Source organism: Pan paniscus, chromosome 14 (assembly GCF_029289425.2).
Source record: "Pan paniscus chromosome 14, NHGRI_mPanPan1-v2.0_pri, whole genome shotgun sequence".
Lineage (NCBI taxonomy): Eukaryota > Metazoa > Chordata > Mammalia > Primates > Hominidae > Pan > Pan paniscus.
This window is the reverse complement of record NC_073263.2, coordinates 96,178,457-96,193,959: the sequence shown is the minus strand read 5'-3', so window position 1 is coordinate 96,193,959 and position 15,503 is coordinate 96,178,457. Positions and strand designations below refer to the sequence as shown.

General features: G+C 38.3%; 1 protein-coding gene across 1 annotated transcript in view; it reads right to left on the bottom strand.

The window, feature by feature from the left end:
- Positions 1–635: 635 nt before the first annotated feature.
- Positions 636–15,503, bottom strand: part of GPR180 (G protein-coupled receptor 180) — a 62,809-nt gene continuing 47,941 nt past the window's right edge. Inside the window, exon 11 of the transcript XR_010109695.1 lies at positions 636–11,981. The gene's annotated coding sequence lies outside the window, so the exon portion shown is untranslated. The remainder of the gene's footprint in view (positions 11,982–15,503) is intronic.

Sequence of the window (15,503 nt, the reverse complement as noted above, 5' to 3'; positions counted from 1 at the left end):
TTAAGACCTGCTTTATAATTTGGCTCTTTTGTTATTTGCCTTAAACAGGAGAAGCATGCAATGTACTTGCCTCTTACAGTAGGCTGCATGTAACCACTTGTACTATTTTCCTTAATAAATTATTGATATAGAAAATCCCAAATGGAAGACTTCTTCATCTTCAGACTCCATATGAAGCCAACATTTTCTTTCTAATATCCACTTCATCAGTAATAAAAGTTAGAAAGCTCTGGCTCTTCAGCCAGGTTTTATAATTAGAGAAGACCGTATTTTACATCAGCAAAATACTCATGCTTAGTGGGAAAAAAATGAGAAACGTGGTATGTTCCATTCTGTTGCAATGGTTATACCATTTTAATCTCTTAAGTTCAATATATATCCTCTAGCAGGCTATACTTCTAGGATTTCATTTTTAGATCCTTAAGGCTGCATATATCTGTCAAACCGACATAATGAATTTAAAGTGCTAATGCCTAGAAGACCAGAAAAACACTGAAATATATCCTTGGTTGATTAAATTACCACCTCCAGCTACTTTACATCCTCATGTCCAAATAGATTTTCTTTTTACTTACCAAGTGCCGGATCTGCAAGATGTGGAAGATGTAATTTTATGGTAAAAACATGCACATGTCTTTAGACAAGAACATTTTATTTAAGCATCTTTTTAAAGTCTGTACAGTACTTCTGTGATAGGACTTGCAATTTGATTATGGTCCTTTCAATTATGCTCAACCTGCAGGTTAACCTTGGGATCTGACATGTAACTTACAATTGTATACTTAGAATGAAATTTGCGTTAAAAATCTGGGTACTAATATTCAAATGGTCGTGATAACAACATTGAAAATATGTCAACTTGTTTTGCAAAAATAAAAAGGCAATGATGAATCATGTTAAAAGTTGTTTGTTCAGGAATTGCTTAGATTGAGAGAGTGACATCTCAAGGCAGCAAAAATGACTGAGAGGCATTCCTTGCTTCTGAATGGGGTTGCCTGGTCATCTAACTAGTCTGTCACAAAAGGGAGACCTGGTGGAAAATCTTATTCCTGCCTGTAAAAGTAGCAGTCAAAATAATCCTAAAATAAAAATGTTATGGACCTGAGTGGGGAGAAAATATTGGTTTTCCATTCAACTTTTACTTCTGGAATTTAGGGTAGAATCAAAGCTGAAAGATAATCATTTCTTTCTATATGCCTGTATTCACAGACCTACACTGCCTTAAATAACTCCACACAACTATGCACACTGTCACGTAGTCTAATTCATACACATGTAAAAACACACATGTATACTCAAGCAAACCATGATAAAACTCATATATACAGATTGTAGTATCAGTAATCACTCTCTCACCATATTTAACAGGAAAAGTAACAGCAAACTCAGCAGCAGTTTTGGGGGCTCATTTTCTATTGGAAGATGACCCATTATAAGTATCAACTACATGACACCCTGTCCTGACCATGAGCCACTGGAAGGACCAATTCTGACCCATGGTATGTTTACTGTCCATACCAGTCTGAACTTGACTAAGGGTGGAAGAGAATGGTTCTGCCATTTCAAGGTTAAGTTTCTAGAACCTTGTAGTGCCAACATACAATGCAAAGACAGTGAGTATCAGTGGTTAGACATCAGGGTACTGTGATGTCTGGGGTGAAACTAAAGACCACGATGAACGTGAAATAAAATGACAAGTATCAGAGGAAATGGGGGAAGGTACCGAAGGCAAGAGAGCAGATTTGTAGAGCTTTCAAATGAAACGTTATAATCCCTTTGACAATCCTGTTGACTATGAGCTATAGCAATAGGAGTACAACACAGAAAAAAAGATACATTGTGGGATAAACAGCTTCTTATAAGGTAAAACTGAATGGCCAAAATAGATTAATAAGGAGACACAATGGAGAGAAAAAAAGAAATGAGTCAGTGGCAATATAAGAAAAAGGTAAAAGTGAACAGAGGACAGAAAGGCAGGAAAGAAAAAAAAATGTAAATGAGTGAGACAAAAAAGCCAAAAGACGAAAAAGAAAAAGAGAACAAGAGAGGGAAAGAAGTAATATTTTTCTTGATAAAAATGCACAAAAGGGAAGATGAACTTTGTTCTTTTTCTCTTTCTACTCTCCTCTCTTTTTCTGCTTTTCGCCTCGCAGCACGCCAGCCTAAGCTGAGAGCTGTAATGTCATTAAATTGCAAATGCTTTTTCATTTCCGACACACACTGTTTACTTATCTGGCAAAAACATATGTTGGAAGGAATCCGTTAAATTCTGCCCATTGCCTTGGGTAAAAGTGCAATGGAAACGGCCTCACCGAGCGTCCTCTTTCTTCTTCTTTAGCACTCCCCTTATCTACAAGACGGCTTCGCAGAAAACTGGCTAGTTCAATGAAAAATGAAGATACAGCGGGAGATTAGGGAAGAACACTGAGCACAAAATTCCTGGAGAGAGGGTCACTCCATTGCAAATGATTTCACTCCTCTAGATCTGCATAAATTACTATTTTTAAGGCATCTCCAAAGTCTGTATATTTTTCTCACTCTGTCAAACATTTAATTTCACGCCCCGTGTTCTGAATATGCTAAAATGCATATCTCTGATGCACCTTTAAGCCAGAAAAACGAATGCAAAATTGAAGATAAAATGATGTGATTTGCACTACAAGCCTATTACTTGAGGTATTTACATATAGTTTACCTCTGCAGTTCTGAGGATGATTTATTAAAAAAAATCTGGATTAAGCTCATATAAATATGTATAAATCTTTGTTTAGAAAATAGATTTTGCAGCTGTTGTGTCAAAAAAGTTCTTTAAGATTCTGTGAAGAATTTTCCTTTTAGCACGCTTTAAGAGGGGAAAAAAGGGGGACAGAATTTGACATTCTGCTTGGCGGGGAGAAAAAAGCCTATTCCACCATTCGGCAGTTATAAAGATTCCTTTTATTGCCCTTCTTTACCCAAAGCAGCTGGTTCCTCCTTGCTCTTTTATTATACTCATTTCATTTTCTTTTTCCCCCGCTTTTTGCTTGGGACCAAATAATAGTGTCCTGGATTACAAAGCTCAAATTAAATATCAGTGTTTAATGACTGAAACAATCATGAGTTTCTGAGATGTGCCCCCAGTTCCTGCTCTCCTTTTTCCAAACAGGCTGCCTTCTGCTGCTTCCCACACACAGCCTCTGCACTGACACGGAGCCTTGGAACTGCTGAGGGAGCCGACTTCTAGCTACTGATTTGAAAATGATTATTAACGTAGGGCAAGCAAGATATCTGATCCACTGGAGAAGCAATTCTAAAAACACTGGAGTTTTGTTTAAACAATCTCCACATGTGCATTTCAGCCCCCCTCTCATTTTTTTTTTTAAATCTAGAGTTTTGCCTCTTTGTCTGAAAAAAAAAAAAAAAAAAGCTTCATTTAGTCCGGCCTCTCACATCCTCCCTGATCCCCATCCCTCTGCAATTATTATGGGGGAATTACTCTTTGCTATTTTCTTGTTAGGCTTTGGGTTTAGGAGAATTTAGATAACAAAGTTGGCTAATTCAGGACTGAACACACATTGGACTCTGCAAATATACCGCCCGCTACATGATAAGGGCAGGGCCCAGCTTCTGGGCTGCACCTGCCGTGATGCTGTGGGAACAGCTGCTTCTGGAAGCAGGTAGTGGGAACAGCTATTACTTCAAAGCCCACAATAATCCTTTCGCAATTAAAACAAGAAAGGGATGTTTACAGGCATTTGATCGCTTTAGGTGGAGATATGAGTTTGCTTACAAAGATTGAATTCCAGTTCTGGTGTGCTGTGCCTGCTTAAAGTTGACTAATGACGATTTAAAATAATGAAACTGCAGTCATTTTCAAAAGTTAAGTCACTCTTTTTGCACAAAATGGCTTAACGATCCCCCCTAGTGGTCTGACTCTTGTTACTATGATTTGTGAATACTCTCCTTTCCAAAACTGCCCTCTTGGTTTGTTTATAGGTTCATAGCAAAGAAACTGCAGATAAAACCAAAGTCAGATCATTTAGAATTGAACTGAGCTTCCACTAAATTCCTCCTTTTTTGCTCCTAGACAGTGGCTATTGCTCTTAGAGCAATCAGACTAAAGATTCCCACAGAGCTAGCTTTATATCTTGAGGGTTTTCTTAAAACTGATGAATAAACTCAGGTTTCCCAAGTTCACACTTTCATTGCTGAAATCAGTGAATAGCAGGGTGTAATGCACTCTATCTTTTCAATATTGCTGGTGGTAGCTTTGAGCTTCTGAAGGGAAAATGAGTAAATCATAGAAATGTTCTATGTCTTGTTTTCAGGTAGTTTTGGCCCAAACTGGATTATTTCAATCCTTTGGGATAGAATTATCTTTAAATGATTGAAAAACCCTACACGTTTTTCAAGTGTAACCTCCAAGAAAATGCCTGGTCATCATTGCCACGCCAGTGTTTAATCCTTTTTCTTCACTCTGCACACAAAGGGTGGGCCATCCATTTACTTCAGTGTTTACAGGTGAGATGAACTCTCTTCTGCTTCCTTCAAGGCCCCTGTGGACACCCAAGGGAGGCTGTAACTGAGCTGAAGCCATCTGAATATTTTAAGCTCAGCACATGGAGGCAGGGAGAGATTTCCAAACCCGAAGGCTAACTTCTTTTCCTTTGACCACGTTGCCAGTCACATTCCTCTTCTGGAGTATGTAGTTTTGGAATCTAGCACTTCCATTCATCATGGAAGGGGCTATACAGTTTTCCCCCTTAATAGCTCACATGGAAACATATCAAGATTTCTTACATTACTGGAATATTAGAGAAGAATATTAGATATGTACTAAATGTGCATCTACAAAAAATAGTGCAAAATAATCCTAAAGCCCTAAATCCTGACCCGCAAGAAGCTTATGTTAGAAAAAAGTAACATCAAAATGAATCCATTGCCAACCTCTGCACTTCAGCCTTGAAAACTTCCAGACCTTTCAGTCCTGTTTTCTTCCACATATTTAGACTATTTCCTTCAAAATCACTTGGATATGACTTCATTTCCTTCCTTTCAGTTTCTGCAGTCTCCATCCTAGTCCACAAAATCATCATTTCTTGCTACAAATATCTCTAGGAGCCCTAGTACCTACTTTTATTTATGGATTAATTAATCTTAAACCCAGTGGCAAGAAATTTTTCCCTAAGCATGCAACTTTCCTTCTTAGAAATCTGCTCTAGTTCCCAATTACATAATCATGAAACTTAATCTCCTTAGCTTTTAGGACCCCTAAAATGACCAGCCTTTTCAATCAATCAGTTAGTAATGTAATTGTCATTTCCTCTATCTGCTAGCTTTCCTTTCCCACCCTAGTTAGTTAAACCTGTTTGTACTTCCTTGAACCACCACTTGGGATTTTGCACATACTCAGACCTCTCCTGCGTAGGCAGATCAACCCTGAAGCTAACAAATCTTAAGCTTCAGGGCCTTGCTTGCACCAGCTAAGACCTTATGCCTAACTTTGCATTTGTTTTCTTAAGGAGGACCCTTATATAAATTGTATAAGCTTCACTTCCCACAAAATCAAGATCCACTCCAGGCTTTCTCCTTTATTATTTCACCTAGGTGTGGACATCTACTCAGTTCAGAATGTTCTTAGGATATACACACATGCCTGTTCATTCTCTCTCTCTCTCTCTCTGAACTATGTATTGCACTTGTGTGTGTTATCAGTTTTAGGAGCCTGAGGGTTTTCCTCCCTCCAATTGTGCTATCTTTCCCATTAGATGATATCATAAGCCATTCTAAAGTAGGGACTATTTCTTATTTATATTCTGTAAGAGTACTGAGTACCAGAATATAAGAGCATTGGTTTAATATTTTAACATATTGAACAAACATGTTTACCAACTGCTTCTTGAGGAAGCTTGAAAATGGTTTACTTATAAGTGTCTATTTTAAAAATTATTAAGAGGCTAAACCTATAATTTCACAATAGCAAGATCATTCAAATAGAAATCAAAACAAACATTCATAGAACATGTTCATTGCTGTATCTTTAACCCTAGCATGGGCGGATAATAAATACTTTTTGAGACCACATGCAGTGGTTTATACCTGTTATTCCAGCGTTTTGGGAGGCTGAGGTGGGAAGACTGCTCGAGCCCAAGAGTTTGAGACATGCCTGGCCAACAAGGTGAAACCCCATCCCCACTAAAAAAAAAAATACAAAAATTAGCAGGGCCTGGTGGCAGGCACCTGTAATCCCAGCTACTTGGGAGGCTGAGGCAGGAGAATCGCTTGAACCTGGGAGGTGGAGGTTGCAGTGAGCCCAGATCACACCACTGCACTCCAGCCTGGGCAATAGAGCGAGACTTCATCTTGAAAAACAACCAACCAACCAAACAAACAAATAAACTTTTTGAATAAATTATACATAAGTCAGGACTTGGAGTGAGAACAGAGAGACTTTCTCATTGGTTTATGTAACTGAAAAGCCAGAGGCTTTCACTGGCTCCTGGCACAGCTGGATCCAGAAATCAGTCTCTTCGCCCATTTGGTGCTTCTTTCTTCTGCATTGAATTCACCCTCAGGCAGGTCTACTTCATGCAGCTGCATGATGACCTTCAGCACCTCTAAGCATCCTATTGGTTCAGAAGCCACAGAATAAAAAATCAAAACAAAACTTTCCCAAAATTTCCAACAAAAGTTGCAAAATTGAGTCTCACTGGGCTGACCTTAGGCACAACCTAAGTCATGTGTCCCTGCTGACCTGTGCTTAGAATAGACATGCAACTTTGGGGATGGGGAGGGGAGTGAACCTCATTGAGACTATGGATTGAGAGAGTGGTTAGAGGTGATTCTCTAGAGGGAAATTGAGGTGCTGCTTCCAAAAGAAGGGAACAGATGCTGGGTAGGCAAAAATGGCCATACCTGCCTCCTGGCCCTCACGTAGCTTTTGATCTAGTTGGAGAGGAAAAGACAAACGCCTGAAAAACTAAATAACAATATAAATAGATACGTGATAGATATGTAAGTAGTACTGCACAGCAAACAAATGGTGCACTCACATGTGTGAGTAGGAATGAGATCATCCCGAAGAAGTCCTTAAAAACGAATTCTAAAAGGCACCTATATAAAGTATCTTTGTCATTCTAGGCCACTTCCATTTCTTTACAGAAAAAAATGATGAATACTTAAAAAGAAACAAAAATTTCTATAAATTGATGGTTGGGGTATAATTTGGTAGAACCACTGTAGAAAATAGTTGGGGATTACCTCGTAAGGTTGAATATATGTGTCGTCTGTGACCCAGTGGCCCCACCCCTCAGTGTATGTCTTAGAGAATTGCTTTCATAAGTGTACAAGAATATCCAATGTCTTTATCATCAGCACTGAACATAGTCACAAGCCAGAGGTTGCGCCAGACATGCACAGCTGTGTCATTAGCCACTGTGTTCCATGCATTGGCAACAGCATATACAGCATCCTTCACACTAAACTCCTTTTGAAAACCTTCCACACCCACTTCTTTTCACTGCTTCTAGCATGCTATTCAATAAAGTGTTTTTGTATTTACTCCTCATTCACCTAAGCATACCCTGGTTTCATGGCTGAATTAATGCAGTCACATATGGGGGAAAGTACATGGCATAGACATTATTTCTGAGAATTTCAGCTGGAGAATGAGATTATTTGTCAAGGAACAACAAAATCTTGCAGTCACCATCCAGTCCAGCCTCCCTGCGGTGAGCACAAGCTACTGGTAAAAAATGTTTGTGAAACCAAAAAGAAAAAAAAAAAAAAAGTCCCTGGTAACTCATACCTTCTGTAAGCATACTAATGGACTGGTAAGAAATTCACTCCTTGAAAACAGCAAGGATGCAAGTATTTTACTATTACAGCAAGTTTACATTTATGCATGCCTGCTGCATTAACACATCCCAGCACATTTGTTCTGTCCTTGGCCTTAATCCTGTAAGGGCTGTCTCATCAGCTGTAGTCAGTGTCTTTCTGGGGCAATAAAATTGAAACAGTGATGTTTCATCAGCATTACAGACTTGTTCAGCATCAGGTTTTCATCAGTGATGACCTTGGCAAACTCATCAATGAATTTCTTATTTTTATTTATTATTGTTTTTAAATTTATTATTTATTTTTATTTATTTCTCACTTTGTCATCCAGGCTGGAGTACAGTGGCATGAATACAGCTCACTGCAGCCTCAGCCCTCTGGGCTCAAGTGATCCTCCCAACACAGCCTTCCAGTTAGCTAAGAAGATGAGTGCCTGCCACCATGCCCAGCTGATTTCTTAAAATTATTTTTTGTAGAGACAGGTTCTTGCCATGTTGCCTAGGCTGGCCTCGAACTCCTAGGCTCAAGCAATCTTCCCACCTTGGCCTCCCAAAGTTCTGGAATTACAGGCATAAACCACAATGCCCAGCCCATGCATCAGGGAATATCTTTGCTGCTTCATCAGCAGCAGATGCTTTATCACCACAAATATTTAAATGTTTAATGCTGTGTCTTTTCTTATATCTGCAACCAGCCTATTGAATATTCACAAATCCCTTCAATTTTCAGTTCATCATGATAGATATTTGCTTGTTTCATGATCAGCATACCAATAAGTGGCATGTGCCTACCATAATGCAGACAGATCCACACTTTCAATACACCATCAAGATCTTCATTTTTAGTTTTAGGCAGCATTTCTCTATTTTTCAATTTCTGTTCATCATTTTCAACACAGAACTTCAACAGTTCATCCTTCTGTTTCTTCAGGTCCTATATGGTGGTCACTCCAATATCATACTCTCCTGTAAGATGCTTCTCACTTACACAGCTGTCCAGTTTCTCCAACATCTTGACTGTCTATGCTACAGATAAACATAAATGCTTTTTCTTATCACTGTTACCCAGAGGGATATCTGCAGGCCTTTTTTTTTTTTAGCACTTTCAACAATATCTTTACACTGTAGAGCACAGAATAAGTTAAAAAACAGGCCAGGCATGGTGGTTCACATCTGTAATCCCTGCACTTTGGGAGGCCAAGGTGGGTGGATCACCTGAGGTCGGGAGTTCAAGACCAGCCTGACCAACATGGAGAAACCCTGTCTCTACTAAAAATAAAAAATTAGCCGGGCATCGTGGTACATGCTTCTAATCCCAGCTACTTGGGAGGCTGAGGCAGGAGAATCACTTGAACCCGGGAGGTGGAGGTTGTGGTGAGCCGAGATTGCGCCATTGACCTCCAGCCAGGGCAACAAGAGTGAAACTCCGCCTCAAAAAAAAAATAAAACAAAACCAAAAACAGAGTGAGTAACGCACATAGGTTGTGGCCCCAAGTGGGGCATCATGGGGAACCTGCCCATGGAGCATCCACCCTGCACATATACCATTTTATTACCCTTTGTGGGTGTGTTTGCATGGGGGAATTTCAGTGTGTGTTAAAAAGATACATCACAGCTGAAAGAGGGTGGGAGGGTCTTTTTCCTTTGGGGACACTGAGTAAATTCTATGTGTGGCCTTTGTTTTGACTGCAACCTGTCACATGAGGCCCAATGTGGAATTTTTTACTTGTGGTGTCACATTGGCACACAAAAAGTTTTGGATTTAGGAGCATTTGGAATTTTGGGTTTTTGGATTAGGGATGCTCAACTTGTAGTATATTCATACAATGAAATACTGTACAGTGGTGAAAAATGAAAGAACTACAGAGACACACAACAACAAAATGTATCTTGAAAACCTGACTGAAGAAGTCACATCCAGTATAACACCATTTTTACAAAGCTCAAAACCATGAAAAATGAAACAATATGTTGTGTAGGGGTATTGTTGTCTCTATATAAAATATTACACAATAAAAGGTTTTAAGTGCCTTCAGTCATAGCTTCAGGAGTCAAAAAAGGTAAAAATAAAAAAGAAAAAATCCATAAACTCCTATATTTGTGCTTCCTGAAAAATTTGTTTATGGATTATTTTCTTCGAAAGGAAAAAATCCTCTCAGTTTTGTTAGCCATTTAATATATTTTTAAAAAGTGATTGTAGAGAATTTTTAATCTATAACAGTAGACAGAGTAGAACAGCAAAGCCCCATGTACTTATCACCTAGCTCTAGCAGATATTAACCCATGGTAGTTCTTCCCCATCTACACCTCCATCGACTATCCCTACCCTGTGTATTAAGTTGAAGCAAATATCCATGCATCATCATTTCATAATGACACTCATCCATACGCATTTCAGTATATAGCTCCAAAAGTGACACTCTTAAGAAACCCACAATATCATTCTTACACTTTTTGAAAGCCACAATTCCTGGCTGGGCACGGTCGCTCATGCCTGTAAACCCAGCACTTTCTCAGGCTGAGGAGAGCAGATCAACTGAGGTCGGGAGTTCAAAACAAGCCTGGCCAACATGGTAACACCCCTTCTCTACTAAAAATACAAAAGTTAGCCAGGTGTGGTGGCACTCGCCTGTAGTCCCAGCTACTCGGGAGGCCGAGGCAGGAGAATCACTTGAATCCAGGAGGTGGAGGTTTCAGTGAGCCAAGATCGAACCGCTGCGTGCCAGCCTGTGCGAGAGAGTAAGACTCTGTTCCAAAAATAAATAAATAAAAAGCCACAATTCCTTAACATCATAAAAAATACCTGGAATTCAAATTTGCAATTATCTCTTTTATGTCAAAAAGTTGTTTTGGTAGGGTTTTTTTGTTTTTAGTTTTTGTTTTTGAGACGGAGTCTCACTCTGTCGCCCAGGCTGGAGTGCAGTGGCACAATCTTGGCTCACTGCCACTCCGCCTCCCGGGTTCAAGCGATTCTCCCGCCTCAGCCTCTGGAGTAGCTGGGACTACAGGCATGCCCCACCACATCTGGCTAATTTTTGTATTTTTAGTAGAGACAGGGTTTCACCACGTTGGCCAGGCCGGTCTCAAACTCCCGACCTCAAGTGATCCACCTGCCTCCGCCTCCCAAAGTGCTGGGATTACAGGCATGAGCCACTGCACCCGGGTGTTTTGGTAGTTTTTTAAAAGCAAGATTCAAATAAGGGACACTTTTTCTTTCTTTTTTTTTTTTTTTGTTTGGTCTAGTTGATATGTCTGTTGTGTCTTTACTGTTTTATTTTGCTTTTCTGTAGTCATCTTCCATTTCTTTTTTCTTTGCAATTTTTTTAATTGAACAATCTAAGTTGTTTTGTCCTGTAGAGTTTCCCTTCTGCATTTTGCTGATTGCATCTTCTGATAAGTCTATTCTGTTCCTTTGTCTTCTGTTTTTCTAGGAAATTGAACATTGGATCTAGAGACTTGATCAAGTTCAGGCTGTATTCTTTGACAAGCCCACTTTGTTGGGTGGTTGTATCCTTGTATCAAAAAGCACATGATCTTTGGTTATTTTTGTGATGTTAGCAGGCATTGATGTTGAATGCTTAGACCCATTCATTATTTGGAGTTGCAAAACAGGAATAGTTTCTTGTCCCATCCCTTCTTCATTTATTAGCTGAAATACTTGTATAAAGAGAAATGTCTGCTCATTCACTAGTACAGTTTATGCAGGGAAGGCATGATAAATGTTTGATTATTTTTCCCTTTATCAATCTTCAAAATTATGATTTGGTTTCCTTCAGTGACTATCATTTTTGGTATCATTATGAACTAATGTATTTAACATGTTTGATGCATTTCAATTCATTGCAGTAATTATTCTTGTCCTTCATTCTTTTTTTTTTTTTCTGTATTATTTTTTATCCAGTGGAAGCAGTTACTATTTTTACTGATGCTGAAGTTCCCGCATTTTTGGTTATTGGGAGCCTTTTCAAACTGACCCCTAAGTCCATTAGACAAGATCCCAGTAATCTTTGATTATGTCCTTTCTTTCTGGTTTGACAAGATGTTCTGGCATCATCTTATAAATTTCCTGCTCCAAACCTGCGATACATGCAGCTGGCATCCTAGGTGCTGGAGGTGCTCACTGTTACGGGGCTCACCATTGTTTCTTGGTTTTTGCAGTGGACGGCACTAGGAAAGTATACATATTAAAAATAAACTCTGTGTAGAGTTCACAGCAATACTTCTAGTTTAAATTCAGAGCTACAGGGTTTTACTCTGTCTTGGCCGTCTTTTATTGGTAAGTTTCTTTTTCCTTGTTAAGAATGGTGGTTCTCAAAACATTTAATATTTAGTTTAAAAAACTTGCTTTAGTAGTTGATCATTTTTACTAATTAATAAATTTAATTGGCAATGTTTCAGTTTTTGTCACAGTTCTAATTAAACTCCCTTAAAAATTTATCATAAACATAGGATTATTTTCCTAAAGAAAATTTTAAATTATAATATTTTATATCTAACTAATTCAAAACATTATTGGGACATTTCATGTCTTTTCTAGTAGTGTTAGTAATATGTAATGTTGGTAATGTTAGTATTTTACAGTTTGGGGTCTGAAAGTCCAAAAAATGATTTTTGACTTTTGAATAGTCAATAGTCACCCAGCTTGCTTTGTTTAAACACTCCATGTTTTGTTCACGTAGAATGTGATACTAAATCAGAAAAGTTATCTAGTCTTGCATTTTAAAAAGTGTTTTGTAAGAGAGCTTAGTGATGGCTTAGAATGGCATCATCATATGAAAAGATAGGCCCAAACATTCAGTTGCTTCTAGTAAGATAAGCATATTATCAACCCTAACTAGCAGGTTAGTGGGGAGCTAGGATTAAATGCCAATCTAGGATTAAATGCTTGAAGGGTGCTTCCCAAGTAGGCTCTTCTCACTTCTCTCTTCATAAAAATATAGGAATTGAACAACTTGTCCAAAGTCACACCATTACTTGATAGAGCTGGAGAGATCCTTGACTATAAAAGGCCAATGTCCATGCGTGTTCTTTCCACCAAGACAAACTGTTGTGATTTTAAAGTATGTGAACTATACACTTGACTAGATCTCTACATACTCATCCTTTATCTTATGTGTATGCATACGTATATACACATCTACATGTGTATATGTGCATAAACATATACATACATATATACATATGCACACACATATATAAAAAACATAAGGGATGAGTATGTAGAAGGCTAAGCATGTATATTACTCACAGGTATAACCAATACATAAACATGGCTGACACAGCTTCTTCAGATAATGAGTGCTATATATTTACTACAGGTTTTAACAATTTGTCTTTGAAGTACATGCTTAATTTGGATCATAAATCCAAAGACCAAGTTTACTTTCCAGTCTTGACCTTGTTTAATTCTTGGCTTGTGCTCAAGAAATATTAAATTGTGGCCATATCATACCATGCCACCCTGAATGCATCCAAGATCAGACAACATTGTCTGATCTGGGAAGGTTAGCAGACTTGGCTAGTACTTTGATGGGAGATCGCCTGGGAATACCAGGTGCTGTAGGTTAAAAAAAAAAAAAAAGTGGCCATGGCCGGGCGCGGTGGCTCACGCCAGTAATCTCAGCATTTTGGGAGGCTGAGACAGGTGGATCACTTGAGGTTAGGAGTTCGAGACCAGCCTGGCCAACATGGTGAAACCCCGTCTCTACTAAAAATACAAAAATTAGCTGGGCACAGTGGCACATGCCTGTAATCCCAGCTACTCAGGAGGCTGAGGCAGAAGAATTGCTTGAACCCGGGAGGCAGAGGTTGCAGTGAGCCGAGATTGTGCCGCTGCACTCCAGCCTGGGCGACAGAGCGAGACCCTGTCTCAAAAAAAAAAAAAAAAAAAAAAAAAAAAAAAAAAAAATTGGCCATAATGTTACAAGAAACAAAGTGAAAAACTCAAAATCAAAAGTCATATCAAGGGAAAAATTAAATAGGTCATTTATGGAAAAGTAAGCCAACAGTCATTCTGATCTCAAGTTTTCCAAGCAAAATAGATTGTAAGAAAAAGAACAATGTTCCAATTAGGGCATTGTTAAACATACTACAGTAAATGTTCTGATTTCTATAATCTTTACTTACATAGCTGTCTAATGGAGCAAAATCTAGCCCTTGTACTATATATTCCTGAGGCAAGGTAGGCAACTCAATTCTAGCATTTCAGCCATTAACTTTAAATTTCTTACAACTCTAATATCTACTGGATGTACTTGTTGGCAAACCTGTTAGCTTTTCAAATATATTACACGTCATACCTAGTAACTATGAGGACTCATTTGTCACAATCTGGCTAAAGAAACTGGTGCTAAATTTTGTGCTTCTGGGTAGATGAAAGGAAAGTGAGCTAAAGTGTACAATTCCAACACCATTCCACAAATGTGGAAGCCAACGGGTGAATACTAAAAAAAATGAAATGAGACATATCTGAAAAGTAGCTGCTGTATTTATGAGCTAATCACACCTCAAAGCATAACATTGTTTTTTTAAAAAATAACAGAAGCAATAAAATCCTATTATGGATTAATCTCGTGCCAAATTTTGTTTTTTAATCAAATCTATTTTGAGCTAAAGAAAACACAAAAATGCAAATGAGGGCCCTGATCCTCCAGATCTTGTGAACATGTAAGGGCTGATACACTTCAAAGATTTTTTTTTTAACTCATAAATTTAAATCATTATACGACACAGCAAAACATACTTATTTGTAAACCTTTTAATTTTGTATTCCATGTAAAGTTTCAGCCTAATAGAGGTCTTTAGGAGAGAGAGTTTTAAAAATCCTAAAATTAGATGTTTGCTCAATACATACTGATTTAATTTCTCAACAGTGTCCTATGCTCCTAGAGCGCGAGTGAGAATTCAGTTGTTTCACAAGACAAGCAAAGCTAAACGACAACAGCAAAACCATGTTTGAAAAGAGTCGGTGCCATCAAATATGCAGCCCCATCCTCTTCAGATACACACACCACTTGAACACAAAGGGTGAGAGAGTTCATGGACCAGTTGTTTGTGCAATATTCCCCTGTGTGCTTTCTCCATCTGGGATGAAATATTCATTAGTAGACCTAAACAAACTCTTCAGAACATTTTTATCTCAAAGTGAGAAAATGCTATTCAAACAGGCTGCTAATGAAGCCATCCACCATCTTGTTTGATGTTGCCCTTGTAGAAAGAGTGTCTCAAAGGCTTCAGGCAGTGCCTCCTCTCAGTTGGCAACTGTTTTAACCTTTGTAGGGCAATTGTGTAGCTTTAACACAGGCTTTTCCTATAAAATGCCAACACACGTGCTGTAAATGTAAATATGGTGATATTCACCAACATCAACTGTGTAGTATCAGGCATCACATAAACTATATTTTACTGCATGAGGTTCACTCTGTAGCAGTACATAATAACATATCATTATAAAGATACTTTTTCTTAAAATTCAAAGCGTAAGAAAGAATGTGTTTTAGTTTCTGTCCTGAAGCCAGAGAATCCATTAGCATTGGGAAATAAATGTATACTGTTGGCAAAATATGTAAAAGAAGCATTTTGTACATATACCTTTCACAAGAATATCTCACACTACCTGCAAGCAAATATGTAATGTGAAATAATTTTATATTATTTCAAGATGTGTGTGTATATGTGTCATAGACACAA